At 45.3% G+C, this 27,295-nt stretch overlaps 1 pseudogene; it reads left to right on the top strand.

Moving 5' to 3' along the window:
- Positions 1-10,662: 10,662 nt before the first annotated feature.
- On the top strand, positions 10,663-13,245 carry LOC148216904 (uncharacterized; annotated as a pseudogene).
- The last annotated feature ends 14,050 nt before the right edge of the window (positions 13,246-27,295 follow it).

The following is a 27,295-nucleotide window of genomic DNA, read 5'->3' as shown; positions in this document are numbered from 1 at the left end:
TTAATAATGTAATTAATTATTAAATTAACCACATAGTATACCGGTCACAAATTTGTGACAATTCACTCTCAGGGTGCCTTTATACATATCTATCTATCTATCTATCTATCTATCTATCTATCTATCTATCTATCTATCTATCTATCTATAGCATGGTATCACATGTGAGATAATGAATGTACTTTTAAAATACATATATATTAGCACTATAAATATTACTCCGAAGACATCCTCATAAAACAGGGTGCAAAAGAATGTTTAAAAATTTGTGGCAAAGGGAAGCTAATGTAAAAACAAATAATCATTTACTTTGTGGAGATATTTTACTAAAAGCTTCTTTTCAATAGGCTATGGCAATAGATTCATTAAGCATACCTCATGTTGCTTTTTAAAATACGCGGATAGTCAAACAGCCTTGCATGGGAGAGCTATTAAGCCTTCTTCATACATCTGGCTGTCCCATTATTTAATATCTGCTTGATGCACCCCTTTCCTACTGTTTGATTTAACTCTTAAACAATAAAATAATACTGCAAGCCGAATAGCCCCTAGTTTGCTCTCGAGAACACAATCCGTGTGTGCCAACAAGTCCGTATGCCCATTGGCTGGTGTTTGAAATGTATGTAAAACAGATAATAGTGAATCCAGCCCCTTGGTAGGGGCAGAAATTGGAGCACTATTACTAGAGGACCACCCAGACTCTGTCTGAACTGTTGCGACAAAGGGAGCGCTCGCCACCTCCTTGGTGAAACTGCTATCACGATGTGGTAGTTTTTCCTAATGTTCATCAAAAATCTGCTATCTATAATTTAGGTTCATTTTATTTGTCTGCGCGTGGGGACAACGGAGAATAGGTTTATCATTCTCCCTCTGAACCCATTTCAGTTTCTCTGATCAATTCCTAAAGGGTGGAGGATCAAACTGGACACGGTCCTCAGAGCAGGATCTGAGCAAAGCAGAATCAAGTGGAAGGGTTACATTTCCCAGTTTGGATATTACCCATTTGCTGATGCAGCCTAAATTTTTGCTGCCGCGTCCCACTGCTTGTACAAATCCTTCTTGACGGGCACAGCCCAGCACCAGAAGTATGCTGGGATCATTACATAGTGATGGAGAACATCTGTTGAGTGTAGAAGGTCCTAAAGAACATCTGGTATGCGTGGACAGTTCAGACCCATTAAAAGTTGGTGGGAAAATGTCAGAAAATTTGGGCCAGTCAATGATGATAATGATGATGCTTGCCATATTAATATCACAATTATTAAAAAAGGCAGATGACTGATGGTTTTAGCAGAGTGACAGTTAGGAATCCTGGGCCAAAATTCCAAGTCTTTCGCTGTCTGGGTGGATTCTTGATTCCTTTGCTCGTTTCCTGAAATGCCCATCATTATGCCTTCAAGCCTGTGGCAACTTTCTCTTTCTCTATTGGTGCCAGTTATAACTTTATAATCCTGCCCAAGTGCTTTGAAGCTTACAACTTAATCAACAACAACATTGCCGGCATGAAATTCTCAGCAGGCATGTTCTTCATGAGCACAGGGTGTGTGTGGGTGTAAGTGTGTGTGTGTGGATTTTGCATGCGCCCATGTGCATTTCTTCCCATGAGCCTCTTCCTCGGTTTTCTGTCTTCGACTACAGATACCTCTTAAGCTTCAAAGCTGAAGGAGGCCAGCTTTGTGTCCTTATCTGCAAGGTGAAAGACGAGGGAAATTCTCCTCTGCCTTTGGCGAGATAAGTTACGTTGGCCTTCTTTTCTTTAGGAGACTGTGCAGTGTTATTTATCAATTAATTACTGGATTGCTTTCATGCTCATTAATTCCTCCTGCTGTCTTTCACTTCGGAAAGGTTTGCCTTGCTCCGTTTTCAAATTGCCATTGTCTGAGATTCCTTGGGTGTGAGGTGGTTTTTCTTTTTTTCAAAAATGAAGTGGACAACAAGGATCCAAAGACTGCCTAGATACAGATAAGATGGTTGGGATTTGGCAGGACCTTCCTCCTTCAACCACGCTGGGACAACCACAGAACGAAGGGAGACAGAGGAAAGGAGAGGGAACTTCCATGGAAACCTCTTCCAGATGCGTGCTTCACAGGCCCGTGATCATCAATGGGGAGGAAGCGGGTGTTCAGCTGGTCTCCTTCCTCCCACGCCCAAGGCTATTAACGCCAACTGCCCTGCAGGAAGGATTCTGGAAGAGACATGGAGGAACCGATGGGAGAGCTTTTTTTAAAGTGATCATCATGACAACCTCCACCATTACCAGCATGGCTTGTGGGGCACTGGGAGGACAGGGAGTTGGAGGACAGCAGGCAAAGCCGAGAGGAGAAAGATGGTGAGATCCTGCAGAACCTTGGATGAGGACCTTCACCAGACCAGCTGTCCCTTGAATAAGATATAGGATAGTTTTGGAGAAGGACAGGATTCTGCCATCTGGCCAGCTATGAAGATACAGCACCACTTGGCTGACTGTTCTCCAGAGCACAATATAAGTGCCTCTTGGCTCAGGAGAGAGTGAAGACGAAGTCACTGACCAAGGTCATCGGTCCCTTTTAGCCTTGGCCAGAACCTGTGAGACTGGCTGCTGGGATCAGAGGTATTCACTGTGCCAGGCAGAGATGGCTGAGGCCAGTGGGAATCTGGTTATACCATCCATCTCTGTGATAATATTGTGATTTTATGATGATGATGATGAGTCTATCTATCCCACTAATGCCCCCATGTTGGAAGAACATGGTTATCCCCCATTTTGGGGAGGTTGGGGTGTTTTTTTCTGTAACCGGGCTGGCTCTCTGGAACAGCGTCCCATGGAAAGTCCGATTGACCCCAACCTCTGGAGGTGATTAACCTTCTAGAAGCAGCTGAAAATGGAGCTCTTCTGGTGGGGCTTAGGGAGCTGATGCCAGATGCTGTTCGGATTGTAAGTGTCTGTATTTTTGATTTTTCTTGTGATTAAGTTCTTATATGTCGTGAGACAGCCTACTTGTGATTGCAGTGGGATAGTAATGTGATGATATCATTCAATACATAAACGATCAGCTGCCTTGGTGGACGATGAGGCAGTGCGGTGAAGGCCCCTCGCTTGTAGCAAGGGATGGGGGGTCTTAATAGGAAGGCGCAGGTAAACAAATACCCCAAGCTTGTGTTTTCACCCTCTACGTAGCCCTCGGCTGTCTATTTTTTTTTTAAACTCTTCCTTGAAACCCTCTTGGGCATACACATCCCATACAACCTATGATGATGTCCCAAAGATGTCACAGGTGATGCAACTTGACATCATGACACATATATTTCCAGGTGCCCCACCACACCCAAGTATGTTTTTATATGTGGTTTATGCATCTAATGCTGCTTTGTTCTCCACTCCTCAGCCATAAATGACGACCTCAACATGAACGCTTGCTGCGAATTCTGTTGCTGACCATCTCTTGGTCACCTCTAACTTTTCCTAGATCCCAGGAGGACTTGGTCCTGCAAAAAACAAAGCCACCAGCACAACAAAACAGTGCTGAGCTGCTGGCAAGTACCGGCGGGAGTTAACTGAACAAAGGCTGACATCCAGCCAAGACTCTTTTATAATGGATAGCACACCCCTTGGTGATCAAGCCTGTACTTGGAATGAACGCTCAAAGGAAAGAGTCATTACAGGTGGCTTTATTCAACCCGATGGACTACCAGAAAGCTTATAGTTGTCTTAAATGTGCAAATTAGGGATTATACATTGCCAAGATCTTGCATTAACTCCACAGGACAGGTTGTGTTTCATTGTGAGTGACCAGCTGGGGTTGCAAAGGCCAGGAGAGATGTATGAAAGGCTGGAAGCAAATTGTATTTCTCATTAGAAGGCGTTCTTCATCGTTTTTCTGTGCGGGCTGCTGCTCCTGCTCTTTAAGGAGCAATCAGTTGACTTCTTATGCTTTGTGTCTGCTCCAGGAAAGGAATGGATCACCTTTATTTTTGAGAGGGTACTGGAAGAAAAGAAAGAGAAAGAAAGAAAGAAAGAAAGAAAGAAAGAAAGAGAGAGAGAGAGAGAGAGAGAGAAAAGATGGAGGGATGGAGGGAGGGAGGGAGGAAAGAAAGAAAGAAAGAAAGATAGAGAGAGAGAGAGAAAGAAAGAGAAAGAAACAAAGAAAGAAAAAAAGAAGGGAGGGAGGGAGGAAGGAAGGAAGGAAGGAAGGAAAGGAAGGAAGAGGGAGGGAGGGAGGGAGGGAGGGAGGAAGGAAGGAAGGAAGGAAGGAAGGAAGGAAGGAAGGAAGAGGGAGGGAGGAAGGAAGGAAGGAAAGGAAGGAAGGAAGAGGGAGGGAGGGAGGAAGGAAGGAAGGAAGGAAGGAAGGAAGGAAGGAAGGAAGGAAGGAAGGAAGGAAGGAAGGAAGGAAGGAAGGAAGGAAGAGGGAGGGAGGAAGGAAGGAAGGAAGGAAGGAAGGAAGGAAGGAAAAAGAAAGAAAGAAAGAAAGAAAGAAAGAAAGAAAGAAAGAAAGAAAGAAAGAAAGAAAGAAAACCATTTTTAACAGCTTGCTGAAGGCCACCAAGGAGTGTTCAGAATCAGGGGAAACATTAGACCCCCCCAGGATCTAAAGAATGGAAGGAATGCTAAGAAAGTGTGTCATTGATTTATTTTCAGGCATAATGCCATAATTGGGCAAATATGGAATCTGTCACGCCATTGATAGACACATCATTCAAAGGTTCCACAAGCATCTGTCCCCGACTATTTCTTGGTTCAAATCCTTCATAAAAAAAGAGACATTTGAGAGAAATTTGAAGAAATGGCAACATAAACCCGAGGGAATGATGCATACAGAAAGCCAATGTTAGGAATCGGGTGTCGCGGAATTGCAGATTTTCATTCCTCTGTGGAGGGGAGGCAAATCTTAGAAAATAAGCTGCGCTGGCATACAGACATGAATCGGATTTAGCTGATCCATGTTCCTGCTCCAAGATCACTTTGGTGATAATTTATGTACCAGATCATAGGAATTCTGGCAAAAATGACTCAGAATTGATCTGGGTAGTTTTCACTGATAAGGAAGCAGGATTTACAGCAGTGTTTCTCAAACTTGGCAACTTTAAGACGTGTGGACTTCAACTCCCAGAATTCCCCAGCCAGCCATGCTGGCTGGGGAATTCTGGGAGTTGAAGTCCACACGTCTTAAAGTTGCCAAGTTTGAGAAACACTGCTAGAGGGTTGTGTTTCCTTGTGTACCCCTGCTAAGGAAGAACCAGAAAACAGCCTGCCAAATCTTTAAACCCTGCAGAGGAAGTCAGGCTTAATTTACTTAAATTATGCAGCTCGCAGAATGATCTTTCCCATTTCATGGTCCTGAATTCTATTTCTCATTTCGCTGTCTGAGGATTCTGCCACGTGCGGCCGCTGGGCACGGAACTTGACCGGTTCCCGTCAGCATCCTCCGGAGAGACCTGTTGATCACAGTCTCAAAGACTTGTTTTCTGCCTCTGAACCCCGCTGCTTTGGGGGCAAATAATAAGGGGTCAAGGCTATAATGAAGCCTTAGAGGAGAAAGCAAGGGGTGCTGTGCTCCTTTGCAAGATCCTCAGATAAATCACTTGTTCCATCGGCAGCGTTGAACCAGGTTTCCATAATAATGCCACTGACTTCTGTATGTAGAAGAGAAGGAGAATTTTTTGTTCTTTGCCTAAGGATGCAAAATGTACTGGGGTAAGCCACGTACCAGGCTTGGCATGTAATTCATAAAACCTCTCCCTCTTTCTCCAAAGATTAACTACTACTCTGCTATTTCCTGCTCACACAAGTCTTTAGCACCTCTCGTTGCTGCATTATTTAAGACCTCCAGGTCGGGAACCAGGTGGTGGTGCCTGTGACACAGCTTCTTAGCACCCTGACATTGTCTTCCTGGCAATCGGGGCACCCATGGGTCTGTGCGTGTGTTTCAAAAGTCAAGATAGCAGCTGCGATTATGCATTTGGGTGGCAAAAGGAGCTACATAAGAAGACCTCCGTTACTCTGTTGGTAATGAAGGACTCATCTCACTAGGGGGAGCTCTAACCAACGTTGGCTGGTCTTAAAAGCTAAGTAGAGTTCCACTGGGTTAGTATTTGGATGGGAGACCATGCAGATTAGACTGGGAATGCTGGAGGAAGGCCAAGGCAGACCGCTTCCATACTGTTGCCTAGAAAACTGTGTGTGTCCATGTAGTCACCACCACAACTCAAGGTGGACTTGGAGAAGCCTTTACTTTTAATGTGGGAATTGATCCATCAACATCTATGCACTGCTGTCCCTCTGGGATGGTCCCATTGGCCAGCACCAGTTTCTTACCTATGCATACTGTAACCGCAAATGGTTTTAGAGCAGTGGGAGAGAATTGATTATGTACCTAAGTGGGTGGGTGAACAGCCGTACAAGGTGGAACCCCAGGATTCCCCCATTGTCCTTACAAGGATTCCTATTAAAACATTAAAAAAAAAGGTTACGTTCTGCTTCCTCTCCAGATCGAATAAGGCATGGTGCACAGAAAAATGTGCATGCAACTTCAAACAGAAACTTGGTGGGGACTGCAAAGCATGCCAGAATATGCCGTTTCCTTCCTAGTCAGCCCCTGGAAATTCAAGCGCATTATGCAGCAAGGGGCGGTGGCTGTTTTGCTAAGCAACTTGAGTTTCAACCTCCAGAGTTAATTGACCTTTTACGTGGAACACAGGATGGGGATCTCCCCAAGGAGGAGAATTCGATAATACTAGAAAAATAGTTATTACCTTCTTGGTGATTCTTTTCTCCCTTCCCCATATGTACACATGTGCCTTGTTTATTTAGTTATAGCACTGATATCTTACATTTCCCTTGACGGCTCATGGAGGCATACTGTAGGCAAAGCTTTCCTCTTATTTTCTCTCTGCGAGGTTGGCAGAGCTTTGCCAGAGTGGCCAACCCACAATTTATCCCGTCAGTCTTGTGATCACGTTGGGTGTTTGAACCTGGTGGTGCTGCTGACCTTGGCTGAATTCTCAAAAATTTAAGGCTGGTTGGTTTGGACATGGATCAGATGCCATCAGGATACCCCAGGGCTAGGCTACTTTAGGAAGTTAAAAAAAAGAAAGAAAGAAAGAAAGATATCATGCAAGAAGACAGTGGAAAACCACTTCCCTATCGTTGCCAGGAAAATAAAGGGAGAATCCTAGGAGCGAAATTTGACTCCAAGGAGAAGTCACGCCCAGTGGAAGTGTCACAGATTTCTGTCCTCGGTCCTTCACTGGTCAACATTTTTACCCATGACATAAGGAGACCTGGCCTGGCAATAAGCTGTGTGAAAGGGATCTGGCTGTTTTTCTTGACCACAAGTTAAACAAGAGCCAGCAGAGTGATGCAGCTGATAAAAAAGGCAAATATTATCTTGGGGTATGTTAAATGGAGCACAGGTTCTAGATCAGTATTTCCCAACCTTGACAACTTGAAGATGTGTGGACTTCATAGGGTGGCTACCAAGATGGTAAAGGGTCTGGAAACCAAGACCTGCAAAGAACAGTTAAAGGATCTTGGGATGCTTAGCTTATGGAAGAAGAGACTGAAGGGTTGTCCCAGAGAAGAGGGCTGGAGAAGATTCAGGAAGATATACAGGCTCCTCGATTGCCCCAGAAGGAAGGTCCAGGTTCAGTGGGCTAAAATTATAAGGAAGGAGATTCAGGCTAGATATCAGGAGGAACTTCTTGACTGTATGAGCTGTCAGCCAGCAGAACAGGCTACCACATAGAGTGACATTTACTAGAGGTCTTCAAATGGAGGCTGGAGGGTCATCTGCCAGAGATGCTGTAGTGGATCCTGCACTGCGTAGGGGATTGGACTAGGTGACCTCTAAGATCCCTTTTGAACAAATGTTGTGAAGAGGCTGGACAGTCACCTCTCAAGGGGGGTTTAACTGGCTTCCCTGCAAATTGCAGAGGGTTGGACTAGATGGTCTTGTGGCTCCTTCCAACGCCACAGTTCTATGCTTCGGTGAAATGTGCTCCTCATCAAAATAATACCATATATTCAGTTTCATTAATAAGGCAAATCACCCAAGAAGATGAAGGACCTAATCTCAAGAATCTATCATGCACATCGAACCAGTTGATCTCCAAGTGTTCTTTGCCCTGCTCCTGAAAACAGTTGCCTTGGAGTTGACAGCATTTTCCTTGCCAACTTTTCTCCCAAAGGCTCAAAACCACAGAAAAAACCCAAATGAAGTGTGTCTGCAGCTGTGAAGCCCAGCTGATTTGATTATGGGCCCTGACAGCTCTATTGGGGAGCAGGAGGGAAGTCAGTTTTGATGTCAAAATCCTTTTTCAGCTTATGGACCACTGGCTGAGCTTCAGTTGTGGTTCGCTAGGAGCTCGGTAACCCAACTGGCTTTTTCAGATTGATGGCCAAAGACGGGAGCCTGGCTGAATCATTTGCTGGGGGCTGGTGGGACATGGGGGCTTCAGGGTGAACCAGCTTTGATTCATAGGCTTGGAAGTATCCTGTCAAAGCCATAGCTGCTGGGGATCTGCTCCAGGGCAGATCTCCTTTGAGAGGGCACCGCTTGCTTTGGCAAATCCTTGCCACCAAAGGCAGTGATGATGGCTTAGTGTCAGTCCTGCTCTGTAGACCAGACCAGGACATCAACTCCATGGGAGGCTAAAACTACTTTTACTGAGATGGGCTGCAATCACAGCATCTTGCAAGTCGCACTGTGCTGGACCTTCTCCCCCTTCTTATACTCCTGTGAATCGGGGAGGGGTCTGCCTGAGCCTCTTCCAAGTGTTATCTTGCTGTTCAGGATGTAAAAAATGTTTCAGACGCTTTTTGAAATCAGCCAAGGGGAACTAGAACCTGCCCTGTAACTGGGTACCTCCTTCAGGTCACCTCCTGGTCACCTCATGGACACCATCATACAGCTTTTTCCGGAGCACTTTAGAAGTTGCTGGCCACTGGCTTTTTTCTTGAAATCTTCCAAAAGTTTGTGCTGGCTTGTTGAACTCTTATGAAATTTGGGCACTCTGACATGGGTTCTTGAAGGATTGCACACCGTAGTGTGTGATTCTGCACTGATTCCACTAGAAGCCTTTTCAGTGGAGGATATCTCCACCAACTTCACATGGGGCTACCCTTGAAGAGTGTCCAGAAGTTGCAATTGGTGCAAAATGCAACCGCCATGCTGCTAACTGGTATGGGAATTGCATGACGCCTTGAAAGATCGATTTTGGCTCCCAGTCCTCTGCCAGGCACAACTAAAGGGACTGGTGAGGACCTTCAAGGAACACAACCCCCCGCCTTGTGCTAGGAAACTGCCCTTTCAGAGATCATCAGGGAGGCCCTTTGGAAGATCCCCTGTTGCCAGGAACTTGGCTATCTGGTAGGCAGGAGATGACCTTCTCCTGAGGAGCACCCAGGATGTGGAATGGCTCCATAGGTTATTTTTTTTTTTTCCTTTTTAACCGTTAGCTGCATGGAATGATCACTAGGGCAGAAAAGTAGGATATAACTCAAATTTTAAAAAAAAGTCTGACAATAGAGGGAGGGAGGGAGGGAGGGAGGGAGGGAGGGAGGAAGGAAGGAAGGAAGGAAGGAGCACAAAACAGTTATTTTTCTCTGCCTGCATTCCTACCTTCCTTATTGTCCAGTGCAGCAGGCAATGATGACAGCATCTCTTTCTCCCACTTCTGCCCCTCCCCAAACCAAACCAAACCAAACCAAACCAAACCAAACCAAACCAAACCAAACCAAACCAAACCAAACCAAACCAAACCAAACTTTTGTTGTGCAGAAAATGTTGCAGAGGAAAACTCGGGGCAAAGAAAGAGGGCTCTGGGGTTGGCTCTGTAACCCCTTTGGTGGGCACGTTTCTCCCAAGTGCCAAATGAAACTGGGCAGTGACTCCTGCCTTGTGCCGACCCCCGGCCTCACCAGGGCCTGAATCTGCACCAGGCAGTGAAACACGAATGCTGTTGTCTTCTCTCTTGTGCAAGCCACCTTAAGTTAGGCATCCAGCTAACCCTGGCTCTTCTGGTTGGAAAAGAACCATGGGGGAGGTGTCAGAAATGGCTTCGGTCAGCCTGTGCCAGGCGGGGAACAGTCGCCAAGGGCCTTGCTGGCTTCCTGACTCTTCCTCATCTGAGGGAAATGCCTGTGACCCAGGTTAAGTGGCAACAGGAAGACCTCCCCCGAAATTTGCTGGTCTGTGACCCAAAGCTGATGTCATACCGTTGCTGATCTGTTGCTCTCCGTTCCAGCTTGCAAGCGAGTGGAGCCAGCTTCTGCAGAACAACCCACAAGACAAACCCCACCTTAGGCTGAAAATAAAGAAAAAAGGTTTGAATAGCAGCCAGGAGTGGATCTGGCCCTTTAGTGCACCCCCTACTTTTGTGGCGACCATGTTTCCCGGCACGCCTTGCGCTGGACTGGCCACCAGACTCAATGCCTGAAGCCTTACGATGCTCCCAAGGGCCTACTGAAAGCTTTTAGATTTAAAGCAAGCATTATTTAGAACAATGGGCATATTATGGGAGGTAGACATTGTAAACTATGCTACACAAAGGTCTATCCTGGATGCTTCAGCAGATGGCAGTACGTGGTTGGCCCTGGAAGGGAGAAGGAGACATTTTTTGTTTTTTTTAGAAAGCAGGGACAAATCCCTTCTGCAGCATTGCCAAGAAAGTTGTGTGGATGCGTCCATGAGACCCACAGGAGTTGCGTGTGGTTTTGCAAGTGCCCAGAGCTTAAAAAGGTAAAAAGTCAAGGCTTTCTCCTGTGGAGTTCACTCTTAGTGACTACACAGATGACTTTATTTAAAGGATGCAAAGTACTGAATCCATCCCCATTTCTGCCCTTATGGGATCTGGTGCCTGCGATGTGGGAAGGTGGCAGTGCTCAGAAATGTGTGGGGTGGCTGATCGGGAGTGGGCAGGCCCCTTTGCACTAATGGAGGTGAAGAAGGTAAAATGCAACGAGCACTGGGGAGCCGCTAGCTAAACGTAAACACATATTTCTTCATCAGTAAAACACTACAGCAAAAGAATCTGAATGCGATCCGATAGGAAATGCTCTTTTTTTTTGCAGAGTTTCATCCATGCACCTGCGGATGGTGCAGTGAGGGACCCCAATGAATGGAAGCAACCAAGAGCTACATCAAGCTGCATTTGTAACGCCCTGAATAAATGCTACGGAGAATTCCTAAAACATCCCCCCACTTTGGAAACCACTCCGTTGACTGAGAATTCACCAAGTTTTGTGCTAGGAGAAATTCAAAAGCATCTGTGGGTGTGGGAGCCGGTCTGCTCCCATCTGAGGCTGGGGCGGCTAATCTCTGAGCAGGCTCACGCTGGGTCTTAAATCTGGCTGAGTTTTTGGAGAATGTTTGAATGTGGGAGGCTTGGGGAAAATGTTTTTCCAGTCACCGATAAATGCCCGAGGAAGGAGAAGACCAGCTTAGGGAAATTTGTGGAACAAGGAATTCTGATGGGACAGGGGCAGATCAACAGCCTCAAAGATCCTTGGACCAGTTGGTTGGGTTGGTAAACTACATATACCTTGTCTCCAAGTCATTTAGGAGTTAGCACTCTCTCTGAACAATATTTCAGCACTGAGAGGAGGAAACAGATGGATCTCCTGAACTCAGGTAGCTACTCACCTAGACACACCTGCCTCCTGCAGTTGCTTATTCAACAGCACCGCCGTTCTCTTGTCAGGAAGGGGCCCCTTTCAAGTGCCAGGCAAAGATCTCAGAGGTGGCATCAATCATTCCAGCAAAGCTTTAGTTCAAACAAATGGGGGAGACTTTCCCCACTAACCAGGTGGCTTGGTGGCACTCCAGAGACGTTGAGAGGTCCCTCTGTTCCTGTATGTGGGATCCTTCGGCTCTGCACTTATGAATATGAAGATATATGAGTGCAATCAGCCATTCATCCGCTTGAGATAGCTGCTAGCTTCCTGTGGGGGGGGTGGGGGTGGGAGATAGAAGCGAGACCTCCTTGCAAACGTCAGCTCTTCATTGGGTTGACAAGCTCTCCTCTAAATGAATGGCATACGGGGCTGGAGGCTGTCCAGCACAGAGACCCAAGGGTTCATAACTTGCCCAGGCTAGCTGACCTTGTAACACAACGTGGCCAAATGTTTAGTTGTGCCCCGATATCATTAAGATGGCCCAGGCCTGTTTTTGCAGCCCTCCCCCAGTTCACAATTCCCATTTCCAGTAACTACATTTAAAACCTACAAAGCTATAACCCAATAATTAATAACAAAATTATACAACAGAACAAAATTAGTACAAGAATAATATCATTATATCTGTGTGTTTATATATATATGGGTGTGTGTGAAAACACATAATATTAAAATTACATTATTAAATTTTAATATAATAATTATATGTATATTACTATACAGCCTTGAGTCATTTAAAATAATAATAATAATAATAATAATAATAATAATAATAATAATAATAATACATAAAAAAACTATCAGGCAAAGCAGAGAACAAGAAGACCCGGCAGTGGCTGAGAGCAGAAAGCTGAAGAAAGAGCCGGAGGGGCTCATTCTGGCTGCCCAAGACCAAGCCTTGAGAACAAAGGCATGCAGAGCCAGGATCGAGAAGGCAGCAACAAGCAGCAAATGCCGCCTCTGCAAAGAAGCTGAAGAAAAGGGGACCACCTAGTCAGCTGCTGCAAGAAGGTCGCACTGACCGACTACAAACAGCGGCACGACAAAGTAGCCACAATGATGCATTGGGATATCTGCAAGAAATACCAGTTGCCTGCAAGCAAGAACTGGTGGGACCCCAAAACAGACAAAGTAACAGAAAATGAAGAAGCTAAAGTGCTCTGGGACTTTAGGATTCAAACAGACAAGTATGTGCCACATGACACCCCAGACTTAACCACGGTTGATAAGAAAGACAGAAACATCTGGAGAGTGGACATTGCAACGCCTGGAGAGAGCAGAAGAGAAGAGAAAGAACTGGAGGAAATCGCAAGATACAAAGACCTGCAAATAGAAGTAGAACGACGGTGGCAACAGAAAGCAAAGGTAGTCCCAATAGTCATAGGCGCCTTGGGTGCAATCCCAAAACATCTGGAGCAGCCCTTGAAGACCATCACATTAACAAAACCACCCCCAGCCCATTGCAAAAGGCAGCTTTGCTTGGAACAGCTCCCATCCTGCGACGAGACCTTGAACGCCATCAGACAACCACATCTGCCTATCCAGGTCCTTGGGAAGGACTCGAGAGGGGGACAAAAATGCCAAATGCACTCTAAACATTTGTCTGACTGTGCGACCGACCATATAACATTAACCATTAATGTTGGTTAATAATGGTTAATAATATAACACTAACCATTAGTCGAAGTACTGCCTCCTTTCAATCTAGGGAACAGCTGAAACACACATTCATTCCTTTCCCAAGAGCTGGAAAAGCTAGATCTAGCTGGGATCTAACTGAAATACTAACTGGGATGGGGCCATCCCTGTCTCTGGAGGTAAGCTATTCCAGAGGAAGGAGGATCAGAATCAGGAAGTCTGGTCTCTGACCCCATTTAATCCACACTCTCTAGATGAAGTTTCTCACAACATTAAGATGCATGGACAACTCCCAGAATTCCCCATCCGGCAACACAAAGGAGCAATTACGGTAACCCAATGAGCTGAATCAAGATTTCCCTTTTTTCCCTTTTTTCTGCTTTGGGAGAGCCAATTTTTATTTTTTGGTCCACTGTGTTAGGTGTATTTTAGGCCTTACATGACTGTTTCTGTGTGCTCTAAATAACTGGAAACCACATGGCTGCTTTTCAGGAATCATGCCCCTGAAATCTGGGTTTGTAGACAATGGATGGATGGATGGATGGATGGATGGATGGATGGATGGATGGGGAAGGAAGGGAGGGAGGGAGGAAGGGAGGAAGGGAGGAAGGAAGGAAGGAAGGAAGGAAGGAAGGAAGGAAGGAAGGGAGGAGGAGAGGTGGAGAAGGAAGGAAGGAAGGAAGGAAGGAAGGAAGGAAGGAAGGAAGGAAGGAAGGAAGGAAGGAAGGAAGGAAGGAAGGAAGGAGGAGAGGTGGAGAAGGAAGGAAGGAAGGAAGGAGGAGAGGTGGAGAAGGAAGGAAGGAAGGAAGGAGGAGAGGTGGAGAAGGAAGGAAGGAAGGAAGGAAGGAGGAGAGGTGGAGAAGGAAGGAAGGAAGGAAGGAAGGAAGGAAGGAAGGAAGGAAGGAAGGAAGGAGGAGAGGTGGAGAAGGAAGGAAGGAAGGAAGGAAGGAGGAGAGGTGGAGAAGGAAGGAAGGAAGGAAGGAAGGAAGGAAGGAAGGAAGGAAGGAAGGAAGGAAGGAAGGAAGGAAGGAAGGAAGGAAGAGAAAGTAAGAAAGAATTCAGAGGTTACTTCTATTTAATAGGGCTGAGTAGGCAGGGATATCCATGGGGGTCAGGATGCAGCCATTCTGATCCTTTTTTATGTGCACAGCACATGCCCTGTGGAGATCAAGCCAAACCAGGAGTCAAGTTCTTTATTTCACACCTGCTTGGAACTGTGAAGTGATCTGAACTCCAGCTCCCGTTGACATGATACACTCGGCAGAGCCAAGTGCTGAGTTAGTGTGCAGTGTAAACACCCAAGCTCAGACAACTGATCATCAACCTGCAAGGGATTACTTAGCCTGGAGGGGCCCTGGGGCTGTTTGGCAGCCCTCACACCAGATGTGTCTGGCAACCCGGCTACCAAGTCGGGTCACACTCCCTGTCCGCTCCTGGAACAAATGGGCTCTTTCTGGAACACCACCTTTTAACCTTTTGCAGATGTGTGCCAAGCTGGGATGCAAAGGGAACCCCAACATTAGGGTGGGAAAGGCCCCCTGGACCGTCCACAAGGACATCAACCCCACTCTTTTTCTCCTATACTTTTATTGGCTGCTGAACATTGACCAGGCCATAGATCAGTGTTTCTCAACCTTGCTGAGTTTAAGATGGGTGGACTTCAACTCCCAGAATTCCCCAGCCAGCATGGCTGGCTGGGGAATTCTGGGAGTTGAAGTCCACCCAACTTAAACTCAGCAAGGTTGAGAAACACTGTCATAGATGATCATCTGCACAGCTTAGAGGAAGGGAGTTAATTGTCCTGGGGAACCAGAGACTTGGTTAGTCTACAATATCCAAGTAGCTTCCCTTTCAGATTTGGTTGCTAAGTTCCCCCTTTTTTGCTCTCTCCCTTGTATTATTAGATTGTCTCATGGAGTCTCTTTTAGCGGCTGTTTTTAATTGATTACAGGTGGTTGGGTTTTTTTAACTGATAGATGGTTTTATCAGGTTGCTTCTGACCAGGCAGCCATGGATTTTATTTGGGCTTTTATTGGATGTCATCTTGGAGCTATTAGCTACAGGGTGACTAATACATCAGAAGGAGGAAGGGAGGAAGGAGGGAAATAAATAAATATAGAATGCTTAACCGAGCAGAGATTGTCCGCCGTGTTTAAAACAGCCTTCCAGTCTCAGGCATTCACTTTATATATATACTGCCTTTTGATGGACCTGTAGGAACAAGACAACATCTAACCTAAGTTAGTTGAGAGTATCTAACAAGTATCTAACCTAAGATACTTGAAATCTAAATTTAGACAGAGGAATAGGGGAAACAATAAAAGGTGAAGATCAATAGAAGCGAATATGTGTAGCTCAGGGTTGAACTGTGGAGTCCTTGGGGTTCTCTGAGCTTGGTTATTTTCTTGCAAACCTTTTGTTACCTGGCTGGGTAACATCTTCAGATGTTCTTCAGCTAATGCCAAGGTTCTTCAGAGAACCCCAAGGACTCCAAAGGTGAAGATCAGCTGTGAGAGAGTAAAAAGGGAAGATGATGTATTTTGTTTGGTAACAAAAGACTGTTTTAGATGCAGGCAAAATTCTGGGGAGTCCAGATGCAAGCTACTGCCCTTCCTTCTTGCCATGGATCCCACAGACTAGGTCTAAGGATAGAGGACAAAGTAGGAACAAGAAAGGTGGCCTCATGTGTCTGAGGTCACAAGCAATCAGCAATAGGTGTGGAAGAGATGATCATCGAAAAATGGAGTTAGAAGGGGCCATAAAATCCATATACTCCATTCCCTGATCAGTGTAGGATCCAGTAGACGCAGTGTTTTTCAACCTTGGCCACTTGAAGATGCGGGGACTTCAACTCCCAGAATTTCTCAGCCAGCAGTTTTATATGGTTTTTATTGCCTTTATTTGTTGTAGCAGTTTGTTGTTTTTACACTATTTTTTAATTGTGGGTGAGCTGCCCAGAGTCTTATATGGAGATGGGAAACTATACAAATTTGATTAATTAGTAAATAAATGATCAAACCGTTCCATAGTGGGTGGGTGAAGGAATGGATGGATGGATGGATGGATGGGTCTGGGATACACTCCCTCTGCATTCAGAAGATCAGTAGCTCTTAGTTTGCTGGTTGACCTCAGAATACTGGAGTCACTTCCTAATTATAAGTGTATGGACTGTCAGCCAGTAGAAGAGACTGCCACATGAAGTGAGGAGATCTCTGGATGATCATCTACCAGTGATTTCTAGTGCAGTGATTCGCAAAGTGTGGTCTGGGGACCTCTAGGGGTCCCTGAGACCCTTTCAGAGGGTCTGAGAAGTCAAATAAATGAATACTTTCACATTTCTCAGCTTTAATTTCTAATACAGTAAATATTGATTGATATAACTCACATAAACCAAAGCTTTTGGGGTCCTCAATCATTTTGAAGAATGTCAAGAGGTCCTGAGACCAAAATGTTTGAGAACAATTGCTCTAGTACAGTGTTTTTCAAACTTGGTAACCTGAAGATGTGTGGACTTCAACTCCCAGAATTCCCCAGCCAGCATGGGGTGTCTGTAGGATGTGGTCAAAAAAGTTGTGATGGTGGCCATGATGGTGCAATAAAAGCACTGACTGTTTTTAATGGACAGAGTTTGATTGCACCTTTGTGGCCACCACCCTGCAGACACCCATACTTCTGATCATGGTCTCAGCCACTGTAATGGTATGTGGCAGTGACCTCGGGAGACAGGAGGAAGAGATGCAGACTAGGCAATGGTCAGATAAGCATCAGCTGAGCCCGCAGAAGGAATGGGGACGTGGCAAATGTCTCAGAAGGGACGCTCCCTAGTTTCTTGGACTGTAAAGGCGAGGGGGGAGAGATGCACTTTCAGATTTGCAGGATTCGGTCAATGTAACCTCACAATAAAGGTAGAGCTAGGACTTCTGGGTGTGCTTCTTCTCTGGACTATCTTGCAAGGCTGACATCAATCTTGCAAGTCTGAAGATACATTTCTCTCTGGTCGCCTTTACAGACCAAGAAACTAGGGAGAGTCCCTTGTGAGACGCTTCCCCATGCCCCCATTCCTTCCGCGGGCTCAGCTGCTGCTTGTCTGACCATTGCCTAGTTTGCGGCTCTTCCTCCTGTCTCCCGAGGTCATCGCCACATACCATTATAGCTGCACACATGCGGGCTGGCCATTACGTCAGCAGTTCCTAAAAAGAGCCAAAGAAGCGGGTGCATGGGTCCTTTTGCCAACGCAGGGATGATCTTTCTGCGAGTGAGAATCCCTTTATGCTCTTCTCTTCACAGCCTGTCTAGACAAATCATCATCATCGTCATCTGTGGTGATGTTCTCCTCCGTTTCACGTAAATGATATTCATTTGCGTTTTAATGTCTCTTTTGAATAACTTGCAGGGCGCCTGTGTAATTTGGGAAAAAGGCAAGTTGCCAGATGGAGTGATGCGAAAGAAGGTAGCAAACATGTAATTGGACATAATCTCTCCTCACTCAAGAAAAACTACCCAGCATCTTTCTTGCTTTATTTCATCAGTGGAAAACTTGACAGCTCTGCAAGAAGGAAAATGCCCATAGTATTGTTGGCTTTTGCCAGAATGGTTACCCACAAAATATCATTGAATGTTTGGGACTTGGTAGGAAATCCACACCCCATGGTGATTTGCCCATTAGCATCCCAAACTAGTGTTGCCAGCTAGTAGACTGGGGTTGCTGTTGAAAGTCTGGAGCTCAAAACATTGTTTCTGAAGAACGTTGCTGAAGCTCAGCTGATGCCAAAGTCATATGGACTTCACCTGAGTCATGGTTTAATCAATAGGCTTGATCCTGACTCATCTATGACCCATTGAGCGTTCTTCTTGATAAAGGCAAAACCAAGGAAGACCTTGGGAGGTGGAGCCCCCATATTTAGACAGAAGAGGACATACCAATGGTGAGGTCTTGGGAGATCAAGACCCAGGAGGACCAGATGTGGAGTTGGAGATGTTGGGCCTACAGAAGAGATAACAAAGGGTTGATATGAGAACCAGCTTCTAGTATTTGAAGATCTTCATAGAGATGATGGCTTCTACTGCTCCAGAAGGTATTTAAGAAAGTATTTAAATAACCAAAAAAGAGGTTTCAGTTGATTATCAAAAACGTTTTTTGATAATATGAGCTGTTCAACAGTGGGAAAAAAAATATGCAAAGGCATTGATCCTCCTTTGTTGGAGATTCTGAAGAAAGGCTGGACAGTCATCTGTCAAAGATGCTCCAGTAATCGATTTCTCATGTTGATAACAGGTTGGGCTAAATGATCTTTGAAGGTCCCTCTAATTCATGGTTATTGGGACTGCTGTTACTTCTTCAGTGCTCCAGACGGATCCATTTCCTATCCTAGCTTTATAAGAAGATGGCAGGAATTGAAATTGGGACTTTCTGTGTGTACTCAAAGCCAGTGTGGGACCATTTAATATTTATTCTCTCTCCCACCCCCAGTTACGCTCACAACAACGCTGTGAAGTAGACCACACTCTTTATTGCCGCATCAAGGCAAGGTAGCAAATAAGAGTTTCCACCACCTACTTTAAGGGGCCACACTCCTTTCCCCTCTCACTTGAATTAGACATCATTTATTTCACAACTTCAAAGCCCAGGTCCGTTCCACTGAGTTCCTTTCCTCCTATTTTATTTTATTTTATTTTATTTTATTTTATTTTATTTTATTTTATTTTATTTTATTTTATTTTATTTCCTTCAGCTAATGTGCTGCTTCTTTTCCAAAGACTCTGAGCAGCCTGCAAGTAATACACATAAAATTAAAACATATTTTAAAAAATCAATAATATAGCATATTTTAATCTAGGAGCCTGGATTTGCTGCTTCATGGATCCCTTCTGTGTTGTAATACCAGCCTGCTCCAACAGTCTGTCAGCTGACTTCAGGGAGTGTGTGTGTGTGTGTGTGTGTGTGTGTATGACGAGTGCCTCGTTGTCTCTAATTGTTATTTGGATCTTGAGCTCTTTCTGGCTTCGATGATAACTTGCTTCGGGCCATCTTATTTTTTTGCTTCCTGATACCTGTCTATCACTTTTGCAGCCTATACAGATGTTTTAAGTATTGTCCCCATCACCACATTCACTGTCAACATAAAATTGCTAAGCAAACATCTTAACGATGCAACAAAACCTAACGTAAACTTCTAAAACGCAGAATCTCCTAATGTAAGCTCCTCCTAAAAATGTAACCTCCAACCTTTGTATGCAACGTCCACTAGCGTACCTTCTTTCCAGACAGGGGTTTGTGGGGCGGTGGATTTCTGATCAGGAAAAAGGAAGCATTTTTGGAGCACTGCTGATGTGCTCCGGCAGAATCCAACCACCGACGTGTTTAGGGCTTTTGGGAAGAGATGGAGCAGCCCCACCTTGTCCCCAGGAAATGAAAATGGGACGATAACCTGTGAAGATTGGCTTTAAGGTCCGTCAAAAGCTGGAGTCAATCCCTTATGCTATTTCAGGCTGGCTGTTGCCCCTCTCCGCCTGACATCCTTTTAATGCCTCATTTTAATATCCCCCCACCCTCCGTGGGCTTCTGTATTTCAGCTCCCTCGGCTGTTGCCTTGCTCTCAGCAATCAGAGACATATGTTCTGCCCTTCGGCAACGCCTGTGATGGATAGTTCCCGATCTGCAGCAAATTCATTTCAAAACCATCTCTCTGATGGCTCCTCTGTGATGCATCACAAAGGGGAGGCCGCGTCTGCACGCTGCAGAGCAGAAATGCAGTAGTACCTCGGTTCACAAACTTAATTCGTTCCACGATTCTGGTCACGAACTGAATCTAATTTCCCCATAAGGTTCAATGTAAACAAGGTTAATCCATTCTGAACCATATGTATTTTCTTTTTTAACCACAAAAATATGAAACAAAGTTCAATACAGTACAGTATGAAGAGAGAGAATGCTAACCTTGCTTGAGGTGACACCAAAAAGCTTCACAGCAAGTGTCTGTCTGCGACCACGGTCTCGCCTCGGGGAAGCCACGACCACGTGTCAGAGCAGGGAAGGTGGCCGCGGGTCGTGCTCGTCACCCGATGTGGAGTTCGTGAACGGAAGCAAAATTTTGCGAACGCTGCTGCTCGCAAACCGAATTGTATTACTGTAGTGGGTGCTAATGCTCCAGTGTAGAGCACTGGGCCTGCTCATGTTGTACTGTAGGTTGGACAACTTGGTAGGTCATAATCAAAGCCACTGGCTTAACCTGAAGCTCAGCATTTTCATATCACGTTGAGAAAGACCAAATGGGTTGGGGAGAAGCCCCAGTATGGGGTTTTTGGCTGTACAGGTAGTCCTTGTTTAGCGATTGCCTCGTTTAGCCACTGTTCGCAGTTACGATGGTGATGAAAAAGTCACTTGGCGACCAGTCCGGGTCTGTACAGCAAAAGAAAACTGAAGTCAGATCAGAAGCACGGTCGTGATTTCACTTAGCAACCGCTTCATCCAATGACCAAGTTGCTGGTTCCAATTGTGGTCACTAAACGAGGATGACCTGTAATCAATAAGAAGGCTTATTTATTTATTTTTGTTCATTTGTTTTAAAAGACTTATATACCCACCCATATTGTAACAACAACCCTGGGTGATGCACAAAACAGTAAAAATAAGAGAACCCCCCAAACTCCCAAAATAAAAATCACCAAAAACTCATAGCATCCTGGGTCAGTATGTTCCCATACATCTACACACCATCTTATTTATTTATTAAAAATATTTGTATGCCTGCCCGTCTTAAACAGCTCTGGGTGGCTCACAACAGCAGTAAAACCCAATAACTATAAAACATAACCATAAAACCAAAACCCGGCACCTTAATCACCCCCTTGGGATGCCCCACAGCCAGCCCCAAATGTCCTCATTCCATTCCATTCTACTCCACTCTGTCCCAGTGCCTGGGCTCCAGCCTCTTCCTGCCCCAGTTCCTCTGGGAATAGCCAGTTCTTCAAGGCCTTCTGGAAGGCAAGGTGGGTGGAGGGCCTGCCAGATCCCAGGGGGAAGTTTGTTCCACAGGGTAGGGGCTGCTACAGGGAAGATACGCTTCCTATGTCCTGCCAGATGCAACCTTTAAGGGGGGATCTGGAGCATGCCCATCCTATCTGTAATGGTATGTGGGAATGGCCTTGGGAGACAGGGGGAAGAGATGCTGCCTAGAAAACGGTCAGCTAAGAGAGGGCGTAGCCCGCAGCTGCACAATGGGTGGGGCAAGAGGCTCAGAAGGGACCCTCCCTAACTTCTCAGGCCATAAAGGAGACAGGGGGAGAATTGTATTTTCAGACTTGCAAGATTGATGTCAGCCTTCCCAGGTAGACCGGACAGGAAACACCGTGAGACGTTCTAATCCTACTTTATTATAAGGCTACCTTAACAGACTCTTGCAAGTCTGAAGCTACAGTTTGCTTTCAGTTACAGCCCTGGCTTGTTGGAGAGACTCAAGGCTATTTCCATGTCATCTTCTCTCGAGCTGTGCAGTTCCAGGACCCAGGAAGCCTTTTCGACTCTCCTTCAAGATACAGCAAATTCCTCATCAAAAGGGAGAGAGGACTCAAGCGGGATCAGTCCTGGGTCCTTCGGGGTTTTTATTAATGGCATGGATGAAGAAGGGGAAGAAATGCTTATCAGATTTGCATGTGACACAAAATGGATGGGATAGCTTTAGAAGACCGAAATAAAATTAACAACGATCTTGATTGATTAGAAAAATGGGGCTGGCAGAAACAGAATGTAATTTAACAGAGTCACATGCAACATTCTTCACTTAGGAAACAAAACTGAGATACACAGGTAAGGTATAGAGATACTTGGTTGGTAATGGTATTTGTAAAAAAAAAAAAAAAATCCCTTGGAAAAATATTTGCTCACCAACTGAATATGAGACAGTGGTGTGACGTGGCTGCGAAAATGGCAAATGCAGTTTTAAGCGGTATCCATAGACGTATCATTTCCAAATCGTAGCCCACCGGATTCAGCTTTGGTCAAACCCTGCCTTGAGAAGAGTGTCCAGTTCTATCCTCCCCGCTTTAAGAAGGGCTCAAAGAAATGGAAACAGGTTCAAAGAAGGGCAAGGAGAATGACCCGAGGACTAGAAACAAATCCTTATAAAGAAAGATCAAAGGGGCTGCATAATGAGACAACGGGAGAGGACTATGAGGACACTTTTCTAATACTTGAAGGCAAGACACCCAGGAGCAGGTCAGGACCTCTTTCCCTCATTCTGGAGGGCAGAACATGGAATAATGGATTTAATAATAATTTATTAAATGTATATGCTCCCAGATTTAAGAACCAGGAAGGCAAATCTCAACGGAATGTTAGGAACGCGGACCGTGGAAACAAGAGTTTGGAAAGATGGTTTGCTCTCCTTCGCTGCCGGCGTTCAAGAATTGGTCGGACGCCTATTCTGTGGGAGATACTTTAATTTGGATTCCTGCGCCGAGCAAAGGGCTGCATAACCCCTTCCAGCTCAACTTTTCTCTGATTTTGTAGACATCGCTCAAAACAGCTGGGCCTATTGTAAGGTAAAGTAAGGCTGAAATTGAGTGCAAATTGAGTGAAATTGAGTGAAATTGGGGCAGCAGGAACCTTGTGGGAAGGACGGAGATTTCTCTGTGTGATATTTGCCTTTTCACTACCCCCAAATACCCTTTCTTTGGATGCAGCAAACATAGCTGCCTTGTTCGAAAGAAACGTAGCTGAGGACAGGCCCTCCTTTGCCGGGTATCGTATTCTCCCCCCTGCACATCATGGACTTTCCTAAGCTTTTCTCAACCTGAATGTTTCTGGATTGCAATTCTCAGAGGCAAAAACCTCTCTAAACCCTCACAAAACTAAGGGGGGAAAATCAACCGTATTTGGGAAGGGATGGGGATTAAGGAGGGGTTGAAAGGACTTTTAATCTGCATCTTCCCCCCAGATCGGCTAAAAACGTTGCCTCTGAACCCTCCCTTCATCTTCCATAAAAGCCCCTCCCCATTGGTCCCCTTCCCAGAAATGCTTTGAGTGTCATGGGTTGTGCTGTGGTGTGGTGTGGCGTGGGGGAGGGTATCTGTGCAACAACTACACAAAAGGGATATACCATGGACAGACTGCAGATTGCCCACCCCACACTAAATGTTCTTGTAAATACAGGCACAACTCAGAGATATTGCGGGGTTGGTTCCAGACCACCGCCATAAAGTGAAGATCGCAATAAAGTGAGTCCCATGGATTTTTTGGTTCCCCAGTGCATATAAAAGTTATGTTTACCCGGTACTGTAGTCTATTCAGTGTGCCATAGCATTATGTCTGAAAAACAATGGACGTACCTTAATTAAAAAACACTTTATTGCTAAAAAATGCTAATTATCATCTGATGTTCTTGCTGGACACAAGCCACAAACCCATTTGTGTCATATCTGTGAAGCAGATAAAAACCGTCATATCTGCGAAGCGCAATAAAACCAGGTATGCCTGTAATTTACACAGATTGCATGAAAAGAGATCTGGGGGTTCCCTCCGTTGCCCTTACACCTGGCCGAGTTCCCCGCTCTGAACGCGGCCTAACCTAACAGATGTTGGTATGATGGGAGCGGAAACCCAGTTCCTCCTCCTTTTTCCCAGCTGTTCTTGCCCTCTTCGCTCGAGCCATTTATCTTGGAGTGGAAACTTGTCAAATGCTCTTTGAAGAAAGACAGAGCATTTCATGGCCATTGAATTCCCACAGGCTCTTTGACCCCTGGCAGCAATATCTTCCAAGAACACGAGCGAAGCCACTTGGTGAGCGTTTCAGGTCACGCCAGTGGTGGCTGCCCTTACAATGGAGGCGTCCTTCTCTTCCCCCTCCATCCCCACCGGCCTTGCTCCAGAGATGCCATTCACGATTTTCCAAGGGATGTCCAAGAGGAAAGGAAACTAGAGAACGGGCGCCCCTGCAAGCTGGGCAAATTTTCATTCTGCAGAAAGGTCTTCATCAGAACACGAGCCAAATGTTTTCTCAGATTCCAGGGAGGTTTTAAATCAGTGTTTTTCAACCTTGGTCACCTGAAGATGGGTGGACTTCAACTCCCAGAATTCCCCAGCCAGCATGCTGGCTGGGGAATTCTGGGAGTTGAAGTCCACCCATCTTCAGGTGACCAAGGTTGAAAAACACTGATTTAAAACCTCCCTGGTGGGCCCCTGCTTCCAAGATTCCTACTAAAACATCATCATGTTAGACTGCCATCTGAAACTCTGGATTCACCTCCAGCCTGTCCAGCAAGGAGGTTATCAAGCTTCCATGTAGGATTCTCCCGTCAGCCCAGATCTTGGAAAACAGAACGGAAGGGGCTTTGGCTCTTCCCCTCCAAAACCTAGGAATACAGGACTTAACAAAGCTTGGGCCGGTCCTAAAATACAAAGGGCAGTGGTGTTCCACAGCCTTGCACGTGAGCAGGGGTGACTGGGTGTGAGGGTGAGTCAAATGAGTCAATATGGCTGCTAGAACTGCACCGTCAATGTCCTGTGCCTTTTTTGCAAGCAACAAGAGTCAGTTTGGTGAGATGCCTGGTCATACAAATCAAATAGATAGAGACAGATGATCGACAGATGATAGATAAAGATAGATGGATAGGTACAGATAGATGATAGATATTGTAAAAAGTGGGCAAGGGCTTTGATCGTGTGGTTGTGTCCACCATCTTGACTTTTTTGACCCTCCTCCCTAGAGTCATCTCTACACAGGAGAAAGACTTTTTTGGGAAATTCCTTTTCTAAGCCAATGGAACCAAATCTCTAGCTATAAAAGGGAGTGTTTTGGGAAAAGGAGAACTGAAGGAAATGATGAAAAGCAACTAAAACACATTGCACAGCTTGCAGTTGTGCATATATCCAAGAATGCAGTGTATAGGTAGTCCTTGATTAGCGACTGCCTCATTTAGCGACCATTGCAGTTACGACAGTGATGAAAAAGTCACTTTCCGACCAGTCCTCGCATTGACAACCTTCGCGGGTCTGTAAAGCAAAGGAAAACTGAAGTCAGGTCAGAAGCACCGTTGCGGTTTCACTTAGCGACCGCTTCGCTTAACAACTGAGTTGCCGGTCCTAGTTGTGGTCACTCAGTGAGGATGGGATTCTCTTCCCACAACCCTCCTGCGTGCTCCTAAATTCCTTGGGAGAGCATGTGGGCACAATGTCAGTTTTTTTCTAAAGAAATTCTGTCTCTGCTAAGTTTATCAAGCTTTGGTGGGGGGGGGTGATGGGGGGTGACGGGGGGGGGGGAGAAAACTCTTCTGCCTTGGCTTGCTTTTTTCCTGTAGCTTAGGAGGAGAGGCAGGATGTGCAACAGGCTGAGAATGAGATTACTGAATCCAGGAGATAGGAGTCTTTTATTATGTAGATTAAGGGTAAGGAGCTAAAAGAGAGTTGAAGACAATTGGAGAAAGAAAAAAGAGAATATCATGATTCCTGCAGGCTTTAATTCAGAAGCTCTCTTCCCTGGCAGGAACAAATGCGCGCACACACACATGTGCTCACATACACACAAAATATAGGTAGAACAAAACCGGACCCCGAATGCAAAGATATACCTTAGATCAATCCATAAAACAAAAGGATCCTCATTTGCATCTTATGCACAGTTCATTCTAGCTATTTTCTTCTGATTTCCCAGGCCTCTTCCAGGCTGGGCCCATTTTCTTACCTGGCTGAAGCCAGTTTGGAAAGAGATGTCAGCTCCTATGATGGGAGGCAATAGAACAGATGCAAAATGGGAATTTCCCCACCTTCTTTTTAAAGCTGACCTGAATGGGAAGTTTTCCTACTCTGTTTCATTCTTCAGAGTTTGATTTTCTGGACTCTGATTCTCTAGACTGGTTTAGGCTTGACTGACAGGTCAGATGTAAGCTTTCTTTAACTCTTTCACGTCTGACTTTGGGATGAAATTTCTCCCCATCCACTACAGCAACTATCACACATGCAGAGAATTACAACTAAAATAATGTCAGCCTAGACCATTATTACTTGTTTGAATAAGCTCTTGAGTTTCAGAATACCTGCAGAATTAATTGTAGAGCTGATATTTGAAATATTATTTGGACTTCCTGATTGGATGTTGTTAGACAGGCCCTCCTTGCTTCTGTTACACCTTCACCTACTTATTTTCCTCCCTCTCCTCCTTTCCCTCCACTTCCTTCTCATTCCCTTTTTCCTCTTCTCCTTCTCCTTCTTCTCCTTCTCCTTCATCGCCTCCTCCTCCTCCTTTCTTCTGAGCACTATATTCTTTTTTTTTTTTTTGTGGGGGGGGAATATAGAAGATAGGAACGCTCACCTCTTCAAGGAGACTGATGGTTCCTTTGTCCAGTCTGGTACAGCAGAGTGAATTCTCACCCTGATAAAGAGGTCAGCAGCTGCGGTGTGAACAATGTCCGAGTGCAGACCAGCCCACATTCCTAAAGCCACAGGCTTCACTCCCCCTTCACTGCAAACATTGAAGAAAGAAAACTAGAAGCTTGCCTGTATATATACGTTTCAAATTTGAAAGTAAGAGTACTGGTCAGAGTTCTTGTGCCGTCATCTTAACCTTTCCTCCCAGTACGTCTTACTAATCAGAGTTCAGAGGGACTTGTTCCTTGGTGGTTCCTTCCAGTCCTGATTGCTGCGACAGAGTTCTGGCTCAATCAAGCAAAATGGTCTGTCGCTGATGTCCTGGGTGCAGAAATCAATCAGAAAATTTTCAGGCGGGCTAAGCCTACTTTCCAAATAATTCTTGGTTGAATGATAAATGCAGTGACTAGGTTTCTCTCATTGTGCCAGTCTATAAAAATGATTGCATGGAAGTGCAAACCAAACAATGAACTCCATGTTTTTAGCATTTCCAAATGCTCCAGAAATGAGGGGTCTTTCTCTTGCACAGTCATGTATTAGGGCCAACAGATAAATTCTCCTGCTTTTTTTTTGTCCTATGGACATTATGAAAGAGGCCTTGCTTTTCAAGTTGGTTCCAAAGGAGAAGAGGTAAATTTCTCATGGGA

This window comes from Python bivittatus, unplaced genomic scaffold (genome assembly GCF_059951505.1).
Source record: "Python bivittatus isolate LINGU-HERP-01145 unplaced genomic scaffold, Pbiv_v1 ctg000070_np1212, whole genome shotgun sequence".
Classification (NCBI taxonomy): domain Eukaryota; kingdom Metazoa; phylum Chordata; class Lepidosauria; order Squamata; family Pythonidae; genus Python; species Python bivittatus.
This window is presented reverse-complemented; position numbering and strand designations above follow the sequence as displayed.